The 13,906-nt window shown below is 41.1% G+C and overlaps 1 protein-coding gene across 1 annotated transcript in view; it reads left to right on the forward strand.

The window, feature by feature from the left end:
• The first annotated feature begins 11,660 nt into the window (after nt 1-11,660).
• The window catches only part of GRAP2 (GRB2 related adaptor protein 2), a 63,405-nt gene continuing 61,159 nt past the window's right edge, over nt 11,661-13,906 (forward strand). Inside the window, exon 1 of the mRNA XM_024579537.4 lies at nt 11,661-11,930. The gene's annotated coding sequence lies outside the window, so the exon portion shown is untranslated. The remainder of the gene's footprint in view (nt 11,931-13,906) is intronic.

Genomic DNA, 13,906 nt, shown 5'->3' on the forward strand with positions numbered 1-13,906 from the left:
TCCCTGAATTGTACATTTAAATAGGTAAATTTTATGTTATGTATATATTTTACATTTTAAAATTAATAATATACCAAAGCCATAAAATTGTACACTTTAAAAGGGTGAATTATATGGTGCCATACATGACATAATCTTAATAAAAACTGTTTTTTAAAAAGTGAAGGGAAAAAAGAGAAACGAAGTCTCTCAAGCTATAAAAAGACATGGAAGAATCTTAAATGCATATTGCTAAGTAGAAGAAACCAGTCTGAAAAAGCTACGCACCATATGATCCGACTATATGACATTCTGGAAAAGGCAAAAACTATGGAGACAGTGAAAAGGTCAGTGGATGTCAAGGGCTGGGGGAGGGGTGGGGTGGAGATGAACAGGTGGAGCACAGGGCACTTTCCAGGCTGTGAAACTATTCTGTATGATAATGGAATGGTAAATACATAATATTATACATTTTCAAACCCACAGAAATGTAGAACAGAGCGAACCTTGATGTAAACTAAGGACTTTAGTTAATAATCGTATCAATATTGGTTCATCAATTCTAACGAATGCACCACACTGATGCAAGATGTTTAATAGGAGAAACCACGTGAGGGTAGGGAAGGGTACATAAGAACCTGCACTCTGCATAATTTTTCTGTAAATCTATAACTGCTCTTAAAAAATAGTCTATTTTAAAAATGTACTTAACACAGACATTGCACTGAATTTTATCCTTTTCTCATGATTCATGAGGCTCTTCACTTTATACACAAATGGTAATTTTACATCGGATGGGAAGTACTGATGCTTTTACCATTGTAGAAAATCATGCACTCCTGAATCATCTCAGCTCAGTATTGTAACACCCTTCCCCTGCTTCACCTCCTCCTCCAGCCCCAACAAAGTTATTTTATGACCTAGTTTTTTTGTATTCATAAAACTATTTGAATCTAGCTAGTCTTTGAAGATTCCAGTCTTGGGAAACTTCCTTACATTCATGCCTACATTCCAATTGAATTATAATTATGAATTACAGTGACATTATTATACCAATTTGCCATGCTTCCTGTTTTATTCGCTTTGCTTATTTCCTGTGAGGTATCATTTTATCATGAGCCTAAGTGCTGATTTTATATATCCTTTTGAAAAAAAAATATTGATCTCTAAGGCTCTCAAGAGTCAACACAAAGGATTAAACTGGAAACCACAGCTATCCCAGAGGAGAGGTAGTTAATACATTTAAGAACAACTCCCCCCCACCGCCGTCTTCTGGTTTAAAATGATTCCCTCCCAAATTCCTAATCTTTATTGGCACACTGTATAAACCTCTTTAACTGTTACCTTGGTCTTTTCCAGCTTCATCTATGTGTTGAAAATCTTTTAGCATTTTAAGGTTATAGAACCCCTCTATGCAAAACTGAATAACTTCCTTTGATCCATTCTTGATGAGATAATCCAATAGCGTAAGGGATTTATACACGTGGCGCCAGTTCTTCCCGTGGTCATTCAGTCTCTGCCATAGCATATGCATGATCTCTGAGAGAGAAATTGTGTTGAAAGTCAGGTCACTGATAGCTAACATCAGAGAACTAGAAGGACCCCAAGGATCATTAGAAGTTGCTTCCCTGACTTTTATTTCGGCATCTGAGTAATTTTTCACGAAGTTTTTCACTTGCCTCTTGAATGCCATAAGTAAGACAAGTTTGAAGGTAGGATAGGAGATGTGAACAATGGAATAGGAGTTGGTTTATAAAACCCATGATAGATAGTCGATCCCCGTTTCTGCTGCTCCCAAATACAAATAGTTAATCATCATCTTGAGGAGGCATCAATTTCCTGCAAAGGAAAACACACACAAAAATGTAAGTTAATTTTTTTTAATGTCTATAGAACACCAAGTCAGTCTGAAAAATCAAGCTTCAGTTTCTAAAACAGCCCCTCACTTACATCAGCCAAAATTGAGGGTATCATAGAAAAGTTCCCAGGGTCATTTTGGGAAAATCTCTCATAAGGGATTGGCCTACTTCATTTAGAGAAATATAAGTGGTCTTTCTAGTCTTAAAGTTTCCTGTAGAAAATATCGTTCATCCTCTTTGGCCAGAAATAAAATCATTTTGAAGCTTTTCATGGGCAGTGGACAACTTAGCATAAGAAAATGGAACTTGAGCTCTGACGTCTCACGCTTAGGACTTGTTGTCATGTATAGAAATATTAAGTTCTATAAGTAATTAAGATGGTGAAAATTGAGTCTTAGAGTCACCAAGTAACCCTATGGTCACATTCTTTTTAGAACTACAAGTCATTAGAATCAGATCTAAACATGGCCTGCTTTCTTGTTAATCAAAAAGGGGACGGTCACCAACTATTACCAGTTGGCTCCACATCGGACTCATGGTCCTAGACCAATATTTTAGTCCTGGTAAGACTAGTAAGTTCAAGGAAGAGGTCAAATTACTTTCTTTACTCAACCTTAGAGAAGAAAGTCTGAGTTTAGAATGAAACAGTGTCAACAGTATGATTCATATAGTGTCAGAATTTTCCTAAAAGCTGAAGTGATCAGCAGTCCCTCTCAGATCTCGAAACAAGTACACAAAGAAAGGCTCATGTGGGCTGATGCAAAAATACCTGAAAACTCAAAAGGGTATGCAGCGCCAAAACTTTAAATGATGCTTGTGAATGATCAATTCACAAATTCATATGAAACTATTCCCTTTCTTCTTCTTCATTATTTCTCATTACGGTGAGTCCATTGGTTTGCAATTTCCCTAGTGATTCCCTAGATGACCATCGAAATAGTGCACAACAAACTGAAGTCAAGCCCTGTGAGCAGCACATACACCCATCGAAGGCTCCATAATCTATAATCAGTTTTTGCTAAAGAAACTGTACACATATAAAATAAAATGGCTAAAATTCATAACAAATGAATTCACTTTTAGTTTTGTTTTGCTTCTCTTCTTTGACCTTTTCAACTCCCAGCTCAGGCTTGATTAATTTCTGTGTGTGTATTAAAGGAAGACATAAATTTTCAAAAGCATCCTAAATGAACTATCATGTCTTTCTTAAAAAATAAGAGAAGATAATTAACTTTTTTATTTTTTTGTAAAAGTACAACACATCCTCAAATAAGCAGGACAGAAAATCTATCAGTTTAATTAAGATTTCTCAGAAAGAGACTATCATCAACCCTAGGAAGAAAAAAAGAAGTTGCATGTTTTCAAATTTTTCTGATTTACTCTTGTTTGCACTTTAAATACAAGCATTCTCATCTGACTCACTACTGCAGCAAAAACCCAATTTCTAGTGTGTTTCAATACTCTACGAAAAGTTTCAGTAACGACGGTTTTCCTTTTCTCTTGTCCTTCTTCTCTGTCAAACTCACGCAGTGCAGAGCTACACTGTGACACTGGCTTAGAGCAACAAATATTGACCTGTTTTCTCACAAGTCTATTACAAAAACAGTCTATTAGAATCACAACCTGCTGTAATTGAACGAGTCATTAAAACCCATTTTTTTTCTTTTTTGGATAGCTACCTATCTACATTTCAGAGAGACAAAACCCTAAGTTTTAGGTTTTTCTGTTTTCTCCAACCTGCATTTTTTAATTTATTTATTCTGCCCCAAAAAACTAAATAATAGCCTTCAATTCAATAGAGTAGTCTCAGATGGATGTTGTTGACACCATACTAAAATTAAACACATTCCCAACCATCAGAGAACCAAAAAGAAAAAATCTAGTTAAGTGAATTAGTATCATTTACTAATATATGGTACTTTGTGACATGAATATAGAATATGTAAGACAATTCTACTACCGATATATTTTCACACTACCAAGAAGTTTGATTAATTGTAGTCGCAAATTACATGTTGGTTTATTATGTGTTTTAGACACCTGACTACACGCAAACGTTCAGTTTACTCATACTTTCAAAAACTTGAGGTTATTATCATGATGATGAGACAAAATTAGGTAAATGATGAGACGAAAAGGGTAAATTTTTGCACATTTGGGTAGTCTGGCCACCCACATCCCTACAGTACGTGGAACTGGAGGGAAGTAAGATCTTCCGTGTCACGAATCTATGTCACCTCCTCTGAGAGGCCTTCATTGATCTTGCTAACTACTTATGTCTTCCCATCAAACTCTTTTTAGCACCTGCTGTATTTCCTTCATGGACTTATCATGATCTGTACATAAGTATTTGTCATTTGCTCTTCGTCTTTCTCCACCACCAGACTAGCTCTTGAGAGCAGGGACCATGACCATCTTATTTACTAGTGTAATCCTATTGACTAACATGTACCTAGCACATAGTAGGTACGCACGAAACAGGTGTTGGGTGAATGGCCAAATGGTTGAATGATTCTGCCTTGGGATAAACCTGCATGGATGCTACATCTTTGGATTATAAACATGACATCTTAAAAATATAATCCATGCCTTGACTGGTGTGGCTCAGTGGGTTGGGTGTCATCCCATAAACTGAAGGGTCGCTGGTTCCTGGTCACAGCACATGTTTCCGTTGGGGGCTGCCCCCCCCCCGCCCCGAGGGGGAGCGTACAAGAGACAACTGATTGATGTTTCCCTCACACATCAGTATTTCTCTCCCTCCCTTTCTCCCTCCTTTGCCCTCTCTTTAAAAATAAAGGAATAAAATCTTATATATGTGTATGTGTGTGGGTGTGTGTGTGTATTCTAGCTCTTATAATTGTCAAGTGAAATTCTAGAGTATTGCGCAAATATTTGCAAATCAATCAATATTTCTTGAATACCTACCATTTATACAGTTTTGTGAGAGATATAAGAAATATAAAACAAAATCCCTGTATTAAAAACACATCATTAAGGAGCTTTTCCCCTTAAATAACTCCAAAATAAACAAACGAGGAGGTAGTAGAAGAGGTCTCTGTTTTCTTTTTATGTTTATCCAGCTTTGCCAAAGGCTGTTTACTCCCACAGCTTCACCTGAATCATGACAGGAGATCATTTAGGTTATCAACTGACATTAAGCTATTGGTGCACCAATTCCTTACCCAAATCCTTTGAGGCCAGTTGAGTTGTGGGATTCAAACGCATTTAGTTTTTATTTTACTTTTTACTTTTGAAGGATAATGCCACGTCTATAACGTATACTACCTGACGCCCACCGTGAGGTGTGGGGCCACTCTCAACAACCAGACACAATGACACGCCGGCAGCAAAAGCCTGTAACTGTATGGGACACATGAAGACAACTGGCTCGGTCAGTCCAGGTCTTTCCACCAAACAAGTTCTGGGAGAAAACTGGTTTTTAAAACTTTTTGTGTGTTAGAATTGAGAGTAAGGGATTAAAGAAGCTGAAATGACTTTTACCAGAGACCTAAGACAATGACAACAGCAGCACCTAGGAGGCTGAGTGCCAAGAAGCAGCTCTAGAAAGAGAACTTAGGGCAGTGCCGTGACAGGGAGAAAGCAGCGCTCGTGTTTGGACACGTTCTGCCTGCAGACACGAGTTCGGCCGGGGGGGCGGGGGGGGGGGGGGTGGAAATAAGGTCTGGCCGATCGTCGTGGGAGAGCGATGACAGAGAACGCCCTGACATCAGGCGATGCGACTGTTCTGACGGAGAGAGCGCTGCAAGCGGCGCAGACACCAACTTGTTTGAGGGCCCCCCCCCCCGGGGGGTCTTTAACGAACTCAGTTGGGAGTTTCCCAGAGTTCACCACCGACAGACCCCCTTCTGGGAACTGGAGACACAGCTGCACAAGACCCAGTCACCCCTGTCAGAAGTAATTGGCTGCTCTTTACCGCGTGCTCACAGCGCGCCCACCTTCGCATACCTCATCTCATTATTTTAATTGCGACTCCAAAGGCATGGATTTGAGGTCCTGTTCTCCCATTTCCTAATTAAAGGTTACAACTTCTCTGGGCCTGTGTCACATCTGCAGGAAAAGGACTAATCACAAAGGGAAGACGGTTGAGAGGAAGCAATGAGGTGCGCGGGAAAGAATTCTGAACACGAACGGCTGAGGCTGAGCGGGAATTGACTTCCGGCAACTGCCCTCTGATAGCTCGCAGTTTACTTGCAGACGGAAGCTGGGCTTAGAGAAGGTTCTAGAAAGCGGGAGCAACATGTTGGCGTCACACAGCAGAGACTTTCCCTCACGAAGACTGGGCGGGCCTCAACCCCCTGTGGCCGGCACTGGCACTGGGACAGCCGGCTGGCAGTGGCTGGGACACGGGGCGGGGCAGCAGGCCCCCTCGGGCCGACCAGTTACCAGACCCTCCTCCTAAAGAGAGTCTACCTGAGGAGAAAGTCCAGCTCGCGCTTCTGGGCCTTTCCCCGCTCCAATTCAGTCCCTTGCTTCCCAGGGCCATCGGACTCCTCCAGGCCCAAGTGCCCATGCGCCCCCACTTCCCGCTTCCTCACTTCCGGCCTCCCACTTCCGGCCTCTCACTTCCGGCCTTTCCCAGGTCTGGCGCCTGCCGGGCCCAGGGCCCCAAAGAACAGGGCTGCGAGGGGTGAAAAGACCCCAGCTGGGAGGGGGGGGGGGAGTGAATGGAATGAAGGTAAATGTCTTCATTTAATCATCTGTTCGGCTCTGGTGCTGCCTTAATTCTCCTTTCAAAAAAAATAAGTTTTACAACCCGTGTCGGTGTAATTTTAACTGACTGGAAATGCCATCTGCTGCTGATTTCCACCTCAAAGCACAAAGAACGGAGAAGTCGTCCCTAGAGATGAAGAGAGCGGTGTGTGTCATGGGCAGTGACGGCCTCAGGTGCCACGGACCCGTATAGTCGTTGAAATATTCACCTGACCTCCAGGGCACACCCTTCATGGGCCGGGCACCCCACCCAGCAGCGAGGACCCAGACACGCGAGGAGACCAGGCCGCTGGGCGTGGAGGCGACAGGCCTGGAATCGATGAGGAGCAGGCACCTCATCGGCCAAGGAGGACCGAAGGGCAGGGTTCACAGAAGAGTTTACATCTGATTTGTATCTGAAAGAATGACAGGGCGTTCGCTGAATAGCAGAGTAGAGGAGGCCATTAGAGGCGAAGGACTCATCACGGGTAAAATCTTGAAAGCTGAGAGGGCTCGTTATCTCAGGAAAACTGTCCGCACCGTAGTCCCACGGCTGCGGCCGAGGCTCTCAGCAGAGCGGCGGAGGATCCTTAGGTCACAAAGGACCTCGACTAGACTGCCAGGTGATTCTGTCCACTGAACATAAAATCAAACCTGTTTGAAGGCGTGTTGGTGCTTGAGTGGACTAGGTCAGCATTCCACTGGGACGGAGGGAAAAGACTTAGAGAATGGGAAAATTTAATAGGGGAAAGTAACTTTGTTTTCAATTCTTACTACTTCAAGTAGGACGATGATTATAACAGCCCACATTATTGATACTGACGTGAAGATAGGTAAGTATGATATAAAACGATAGGAGGTATGAAAGAAGTCGGTCTGCTTGAAATACTGCTTAGCCGGCTAAGTGGAGTAGCAGCCAGAGGGAAATGGCGAAGCGGGCCTGGAAGGAGATCGTTCAGGGCCTTGAATGACATGTTAAGGTGTTATTCTATGATGTCTGTATGTTGGGGGAGGAGGGGACAAACAAGTACTTTATATATTGAATTATAGTTTGTGAAGACTTTTTTCCTAAGGATATCTTGTGTACATTTCAAAGGAACTCTGAAAAGGAGGCATTAATGACCCTGTTTTACATGGAGGCAGTGAATTTGGAGAATGTGCATTTGCTCTGCATTGTTGAGCACCTGCTGTGTGCCCTGCATTATGCTGAGCTAGGGGACTACAAGGAAATTATTATAGTCTAACAGTCTCAGAGGAGACAGAAATAAATCAGCAATTATAATAAGTTGCCATGACAAAGGCAAATATAGAGTGATGTGGGAGTAAAAAGGGGATTTGTCTAAATCCACAAAGTTAGGGAAGTCTTCCTGGAGTAGGGGAACTTGGGCTGAGTTTGCAGGAACAAGTGGATTACATGAATTGCTTAGAATTATTCATCCCTCAAGTTATTTAGCTAGAAATTGAACACAAATCTTCTGCATTCAATGCTGTGCCCTTTCTCCTACCCTAAGGATGGTCCTTGACATTGAAATCCATCGATATTCTCAATCAGAGGTCTACCTGTTATATTTTGAGGTGGTCAGAAATCCCATCTTTTTCTTTTTAAACCCATTCATTTCCTCCTTTCAGAATGAATCTCTGAATGAGTTTAAAAGAGTATTAGGCTCCCCAAAGTGTAATGTTACCTACTTAGAGGAATTAACACTGTTAAAGTGACATTTTGTAAGAGGTCCTTTTTCTCTGCTTTCCTCCATTTGGGGGCACCATAATTTAGCTGCAATACTGTAGACGTCACTAAATACAGACACCGTTTTACAATAACAACTTGGTGTATTCCTCCCCCATCCCCGGAATTCAGAGTTTTATCAAAGTAAACAGTTTCTTCTCTTGGTTTCTAGGGCATCACACTCCTTCTCATCTCTTTGGCTGGTTTCTTCTCATTTCTCTGACCTCTCAACTTTGGAGGGGTCTGTTCTCTGCATTTCTTCTTTAGGTGGTTTTATCCAGTCTCATAGCTTTAAACACCCTTCTCTTTCTCAACAGCTCTCAACACTTTATCATCAGCCCTAATCTGTCCTGACTTCCCCACTGGTACTTCTCATAGACATCTCATATTTAATACGTCTAAAACCAAACTCTTGATCTTTCAAACCTGCTCCGTCTCAGTAAGTGACACATCCTTGCTTCTAGTTTCTTAGGCCATGACCTTGGAGTCATCAACTCCTCTCTGTGTCTCTCACACCACACATCATTATCCATCAGTTCATCTTTAATAAGTCTGGGTAATACGTGTCAGTAGGTAATAAATGGTTTATCAATGCCACCTTCTAACACACAATAAAATAATATCTGTGTTTCCAGACTTTATGGTCACCTGTATATTCAGACTTAATTACTGCCCACAACCTTCACTGCCCACCATCTGTCCTAAGTTGCCATCATCTCTTACCAGGACTATCGCAGGAGCCTCTTACCCGGTCTCCCTGCTTCTGCTCTTGCTCCCTTACAATCTAGCCTCAACACAACAACCAGAACGGTTCCTTTAAAACTTAAAATCCAAGTCAGATCATGTAGTAACTAGCAAGGCCCTAAGTGTTCTGGCCCCTGCTCTCTCTAACCTCCATACTGACTCCTCCCCACCTCATGCGTCAGGCTTGCTCCCACCTTAAGGCTTTGCACCTGCTGGTCCCTATACCTGCAAAAGCTGTTGGCCCAGAGAGCTCTTAGGGGCTCCTTGCTTTGTTTTGGACTTTGCTCAAACGTCCTTTGATCTCCCAGTGAAATCACAACCCCCCACCTCAGTCACACTTCCTATGACTCTGGCCTCGTTTTACGCTTCTCCGTCGTAGTACAACCATCTGACATACGTATTGTTTCTCCCTGTGCCAGAAGGTAAGATCCAGGAGGGCAGGGATTATGTTTTGTTCACGGATACATTCCCAGCACCTAGAGGAGCTGTTCAAATGTTACTTACTGATTGAATGAAAAGAGAGTGTCTGGATCCACACTGTTGAATGAGAAGTACACATATCACCATAAAACCAGATTAAACACAATTATGCACAAGAAATTCTGATATGAACAATGATCTCCTCAGAAGGAATTGCTGAAAACGTTTAACAAGTACACTTTTAAAAGAAAATTTCTCCACTGTAGATAAGCTAAGATTTCATGTATTCCTAAATCCTCCTAATTTTGCTGATATTTTTCTGAGCGTCCCTGATGGTGCGGACTGAAATGCTGGCGTTCTCACGTGACAGCCTTTGTTCTTAGGTTTTGCCTTCTCACTTGTTCAATTAATGAAATAAACCACTGAGATGGCTTTGCTTCCCTCCCAATATGCTCTAGAAACACATCTGCTGATCATTACCTACTACCACAATATCTGGTCTTTGAGGTTTTTCTGTTCTGTACTCTGCCCCACACTTGTAAGGGAAGGGGTTATGTTCTGCTCCCTGGGGTGCAGCACCCTGTGGAAAAGTAGCTTCCTCATTAGGATACAAGCTGGAAATGCCATGATACTTCCTGAAGCACTATTCAACTTTTCCTCCTTCTTCCCACTCCCCAGCCATGGAAGTGTAGCGGGCTCAGTGTTTGACCACCTTAAAACTGCTGACTGGGATAAGGACTGGAGAGAAGATTGCACAGTTTGAAAACTGGCAGTGGAACCCTGGGGTGTAACGATGACCCAGGTCCTTGAACCATGAAGACCAAAGAATGCTGAGGCCACCCTTGAGATGTCATTGTTTTAAAATTGGCAACATAGCCACAGGCAACGTGTCATCCCTGTACACCAAAAGGTGGTGGGTTTGATCCCCGGATGCGGTGCTAATAGGAGGCAACCAATGGATGCTTCTCTCTCTCTCCCCCTCTCTCTGTCTGTCTCCCCTCCCCTCTCACTCACTCTTTTTGATCGGCAACATGTTTTATCTTGAATTTTCCATCTTTATAACATGGAAGTAATGCTGACCCTGTTCAGACATAACTTGAGTTTAAGAAAATTTGACAAGCTGGCATTTTTAAAAAGAAAGTCCTTCTTTAAAGAGTGAGGGGAAGCAAATTGCTTCTCTTAACTCACTTAACAAATATTTACTGAGCACTGCCTGCTGTGACCAAGGTCCTCTATTGATTCTACACCAGTCTTCTTCACTATTTCAATTTAAAAAAGGAGCAGTTATAACCAAAGAAAAGGATTTTTATAAAAAAGGTAAATCTTGAGCAAGGTTTAGGTATAAAGGGGCAAAGAGATAGAAAATGATACCATTTCACAATGTAGAATGTTTCAATTTTTAGAACCCCAAATCGCGTCTAATATGTTGCCCTCCGTCTTAGCCTTCAAGGGATTAAAGCTGGGAACATCCTGCGAGCCAACATTTTCCTCTTGGGTCTGGTTTCCAAACTCTGAACGGTGCCATTTAGTGAGTAGCAACGGGTCTAATTTTGTGTGAAAGATGCAACGTTGCAATCCATTTTTAGCAAGAGCAAAGAGAGAGGAAGAGGCCTTTACAAGTTGCACTTGTGATGGGAGGGAGGAACTTGGGAGGGTAAGTTATAAATTTGAAGGTAAGAACTAAGAAAGTTGAAGGTGACAGAAACTTAAAAATCCCAGAAATCCTTTAGTCCAACCAACTCAAGAGAAAGTGAATCCCAGGCCCAGCTCATGCCTGATTGTGGCTAAACTGGGGTTGGAACACATCCTAGCTCAGAGCCTTTCCTTTTTTTTTTTTCTTTTTTTTTGGTTCAGGATAATATTATGGGGTAATTGCACTAAGAAAGCATTTTCCCTGGGATTTTAATATTGTGAGTGATCCAGAGTGGTATTAAATATGTTCCCCTAAGAATTCTTAATGTTTCTCTGGTTGCATGGCTATACTAAGGGAAAATGAGAGTTTTCCTTAAGACCAGCAGCAGCCTGCCAATGCACTATCTCTAGGATTAAAAATTTTCTTATGTGAACATAATGGTTCAGAGGGGAAATTGTTAAAACTGAAACCAAGCATAAAGAAGCAAAAGTGTTTCAGTGAACCTCTTGCATTTTAGTTCAACTCTGGCAGCAAGAAAACAAAACCACATAATCTAAGGCTCACACCCAACTCTCTGAAGCCCCATGTCTGCTAGTTCCTGTGTGGTTTGCCTACAGACTGCAGTTCTGACTGGGGGTGGTTTGGAGGAGGGAGTAAGAAGTTAGGGAGGAGGAGGCACTAATGGATCTGTGAGCGTAAACCCTCTTTTTAGCATGGTAGTCGGAAGACAGCACAAGGTGGATCCGTACTCTGAAATGGCAGTCATTTGGATGTGAATTCAACTTCTTCTTGCAAGAGAGGATTCTAATAACTCAGTGTCAAAGCCAAGCCATAGACTCAATCTCTTCTCTTCTAAAAGGTATGTCATTATGCAACGTCAGTCCACATACTCTAGCGGTCTTGAATAGTTTTATAGTTTGCAGAACGCTCTCTATGAGTCAAATCTTAATCCTGTGGGCTTTCCAAATATTGCTTTTAATATGTTGTCCCATCAGCTAAGGTCTCTTAATCTTTTGCTGTAGTAATGCTTGTGGTGATAAGATTTGACTTCTAACTAGCAAATGAACTAGGAGAGGACTTGTTTCTTACCCAACCCATTACACAAAAACAACTCCACTGATGGCTTCTGAGAATTACAAGGGTGAAATTCCACTTCACCATAGTCAGCATTTAATTCAAACTGGGGGATTGGGGTGAGGGGCTAAGCAACAATGAATGAACACTAGTACTCTGAGGTCAGGATTTCTCTCGTTGCTTGCATTTCTGCTTCTGTTAGCATTTATGTCACCTTTACAAATAACTCCAACTTGGATCCCTTTACAAAAAGGAAACTTTTTGTAAAGTGTTGAAATAGACTTTGAGAGGGCGTTGTCTATCTTTGTCTCTTTACTAACAGTTGATGCTATAGCGCTAAGACTGTCTTTAGTTTAGGCATCAAGTCTTAAGACAACTCTTCTGCGCTCTTTGCCCCACCTGTTCCTGAAAACGAGAATTGAATACACCTACCCAGGATTTTACTAACTTTAAAATATTGTATTTACACATCCAAAATTGGGCCTTGTTAATAAAGCATATACTACTTAATTTGTGCATTACTGAAAATGTGCATCCTCAGATAAATGAAGAGGGAAATGTTCAGGATCTAAAAATCCAAGGGCAAAGATCGCATGTTGCTCATGTTATGTCATCTGAGAACGGGAAAGCTCGGGTTGAAGACTCTTTTGTTCCCTACGACTACGTCTGCAATAGATTATTTAGCTCTTTAGTGGCCCCCCCAACTTTCTTTCTTATTTTTGGTTTCGAAAGGACATTTAGTGTAAGTATATTCTGCTTTAACAACCCAGTATTGTTTACAAAACTTCATATTTATAAAATAATTTTAAAGTGATTCTCTTTACAAAAAGACCCATCAGTAAATAAAGAACACTATGTAAATAATCATATAAGTGCGTTTAAATTTCAAGTTTAAAAAATTCTGATTTGTACTCTTTTTGAGAACTTTTTTTGTAAAGAGAGACAGCTCTATATCATCGAATTAAAGTACCTTTTTAGATTGAATTTGGAGTGTCTCCCATGTAATAAACTAATATTTTTCTCCCTAAATTGTAATAGATTTTTATTTTTTTTAAATGACTTTACTGAAGCAGAAGGGGAGGAGGTGATCAGTTTGTTCAATATGAAGAAATATCTTTATTGCTAATATAATATCCTTTCAATATGTTCCACATCTTAGGTCATGATGAAAATCGCTTTTATTTTTTTTAACTTTAATTGTTCTATGTCTATGTTATAGGGATATTGTAAGAATAAGTGAGTCACTGTAGATAAGAAGTGCCTTAGGAAAAAGGCACTAGGAAAATGCAAAGTGATATCATTATTAATTATTTCTTTGAATCTTGATCATTTTCCTCCCACCTCTTATACAAAAGATATCTGTCTCCCTTACTGCCTGAAGCCATCTCTTATAGAACCATTGCCTTCTGGAAGAGCTGGGAATGACCCTAGTTCGTGCATATTTGCTGATTCTCAGAGAATAACATCCACTGGTGTTGGTGACTTGTAGGGTTTGTGCCTAAACTTGAGCAGAATTTGCCTCTTTTCATGGATCTAGAAAAGTCTACAATTGTTCAAAAATGTGTCATTAAGTATGATTCCTTCAGGATTTCTTAAACAATAGTTGTTGCTTTTGGTTTAGTCCTAGGGACAGAGTCTTCATTTTCATGCCCTTGTAAAACAAACTCAAAACTTGGTCAAGAATCTTCATGACCTATTGAATCAAGGACAGGGTCATTTGGTCCCCATTTTGTCCATCTCAAGTATTTTCCCAGCATACCT

The sequence above is a fragment of the Desmodus rotundus genome, chromosome 3, assembly GCF_022682495.2.
Source record: "Desmodus rotundus isolate HL8 chromosome 3, HLdesRot8A.1, whole genome shotgun sequence".
Lineage (NCBI taxonomy): Eukaryota > Metazoa > Chordata > Mammalia > Chiroptera > Phyllostomidae > Desmodus > Desmodus rotundus.